Source organism: Lissotriton vulgaris, unplaced genomic scaffold, assembly GCF_964263255.1.
Source record: "Lissotriton vulgaris unplaced genomic scaffold, aLisVul1.2 SCAFFOLD_2094, whole genome shotgun sequence".
Taxonomy (NCBI): Eukaryota; Metazoa; Chordata; class Amphibia; order Caudata; family Salamandridae; genus Lissotriton; species Lissotriton vulgaris.
The window spans coordinates 19,128-22,034 of NW_028249198.1; positions in this window are offsets into that span (position 1 = coordinate 19,128).

Below are 2,907 nucleotides of genomic sequence, written 5' to 3' on the forward strand. Positions count from 1 at the left end.
GCTTTATCAAAACATGTCGTGTAAGGTGTCATACGAATTGGAATACTATCCCCTCGCCAGTTCTGGCGACGGGGATAGCATTCCACCCTTCTAGAGGGAGAAGACATGTTACTTTACTGAAACGCGGTTGATTTAAAATGAGCCTCAGATCCACAAAATGGATGCCCCTGCCACAGACACGGGTCTGACCTCCTGCTGCTGACCGAAACCCGGCAGAGGAGGCCTGGACAAAGAGTTTCCTGTCACAGGGCGGTGTCAAACCACCCCAGACAGGAGATAGTGGATTGGAGTAGGGAGGTTTCAATGAAACCAGACACTGCCTGGGGAGCACAAGGCTGCCCCTTGCAGGATCCGGCCAAACCGGTTCTGGGGCCTCCCAGCCCCTGTCCCAGCGCGGCCAGGATCAAAGGAGAGGGGTGTAACCACCCCCTTCCTGGGTCCCACCCATAGGAGGGGACCTAGCAGGATGTCCAACCCCCTAGATTCGAATAAGAGGGGGAGCAGTCCCAACGGAGATCAGATCATCCTGAAGAAACATAAGAAACGAAATCTGGACCCTTCGACTTTCTACACGACGTGAGAAGACTGAAGAATCTCCCTTGTGGTCAAGGAGTGACCACCCTGTGCAAACAGGCACCATCCAGCCCTCGACCCTTGCTTTGTTGCAGTTCCCGCCGGAACTCGAGCGACAGAGATCGACGAGATCAAGCTTGCCTGCCTTCTACCTGCCCGATCCACAGTCCCTGCAGAGCTGAGACCCGTGGAGGCGACCGGAAGCGTGGGGCACGCCATCTTGAAAAGGCCACGAGACGCTGACCGTGCGGCCCACGAGTGACCCTCGAAGCTGTACACCGGGGTTTGAGAAGCCCCAGCCCCGAGCTCCACTTGCACCAAAGCTCACCCCTCCACACTCGCTGAGTGCTGCGTGGGGCCCTTCTGCTTGTGTGCGCTCGACGCGTTGGCCCGGTCACTTGCCAGCTGGCTTGTGGCCCCTGTGCCGACGAACTTCGAAATACGACTTGCTTTTCTGGTTGCTCCAGATCTGCACCAGCTCCTGTGAAAAAGAGCACCCACTCTGACCCTCCTGGTTCGAGTGATAAGCAATCTCCCAGTTCCGCGTGGATTGCTTTTGCCAAGTGCTGTTTGCTACAATCTTCAAGCCGACGGTGCTGACGGCGAGAGCCTACGTGGGACAGATCGTGACCTGCTCCTGGACGTCGCAGATGCCCCAGAGCCCACGTGACAGTGGAGAGAAGCCTATCGACAACCGCCTGATTGCGCCCGACATTGCCTGGTTCCGTCCTGGTTCCACCCTGGTCACTGCTGAGTGACCCAGACTCTGTCCCCTCTGCTTTCAGGTACTTTTCTACATCGATCCACCCTTGGATCGCACCGGACACTTCTGCTTCACAGCGCCTGCAGCTGCAACAGCTCCAAGCACCCAGAACCTGCGTGACAGAACCCGACGCCACTTCGACCCTGTGCACCCACGGCCTGTGGGTGAGGTAACTTTGCAACGCCGGTGTCTTTTCACTGGTACACACCTCTAGGGTCTGTGTCTAAAGTTTTGTGTTCCTAGGTTCAGCGGAAGTATCTTTTTATTCACTATAACTGACTTTTACGCACCATTGACAGTGCATTGGTGCGCGCTGCACTTTCCGTGCTGCATCCGTCTCCTGTGGGCTACTCCCGACTTCTTCATTGCTTGTCCTGACTGCTCCCAGCGAATCTCTAGGCCCTAGGCCTAACCATTGTTCGTAAAGTGTTACTTATACCACTTTTTTGATATATGGTCTGAGTGGCCCCCCGCCCTCAGCCATAATTGTGCCAACTTTATATGTTTAACAGTGCTTTTGGTTTAACGCTTGTGCCCCTTTCCTCATAAAGAGTACTGGGGAGTAATTTAGTAATAAATACATATATTTTTATAATATATACTTGTGTGGTGTCCTTTCATTTGATTACAGGATTGTATGTGGTAAAACAAGCTCGCTTAACACGACCTCTTAAGTTAAGCCTTTAAGGCTGCTTAGTCCATGCTACCACTAGGATAGCTTGTCTACAAGGTTGACTTACAACCTGACATCTTTGGGGTTTGCTTGGACTGATAACCAGTGGTTCCAGAATTGGAAACACTACCTATCAGGCCAACTTCTCACACCGCCCTAAGTGCGCTGGGGATGCCCAGACGTGGGTCCCAGGCACTCCACACCACTGGAGTCAAGCTAGCCGGGCTGATGAGAGGTGTTACCTCGAAACCGGTCCGGTCCTCGGATGCTTGATTCCGTTCTGGGAAGGACATGGCTTTTGTAGTTCGGACTGGACTGTTCCCATGGGGCACAGGGTCAGAGCTGATTTGCATATCGCCATTGTCTAACCCAGGGTGGTGTGGAGTGCAAAAAAACGATGGATTTGGGCCCAGATCTTTGGACTGGGTTGAGTGTGTGACATTGATCCACATTCGGTCCATCACCTGTTGTGTTTGCATATTCCGCCCTAAGTGCGCTGGGGATGCCCAGACGTGGGTCCCAGGCACTCCACACCACTGGAGTCAAGCTAGCCGGGCTGATGAGAGGTGTTACCTCGAAACCGGTCCGGTCCTCGGATGCTTGATTCCGTTCTGGGAAGGACATGGCTTTTGTAGTTCGGACTGGACTGTTCCCATGGGGCACAGGGTCAGAGCTGATTTGCATATCGCCATTGTCTAACCCAGGGTGGTGTGGAGTGCAAAAAAACGATGGATTTGGGCCCAGATCTTTGGACTGGGTTGAGTGTGTGACATTGATCCACATTCGGTCCATCACCTGTTGTGTTTGCATATTCCGCCCTAAGTGCGCTGGGGATGCCCAGACGTGGGTCCCAGGCACTCCACACCACTGGAGTCAAGCTAGCCGGGCTGATGAGAGG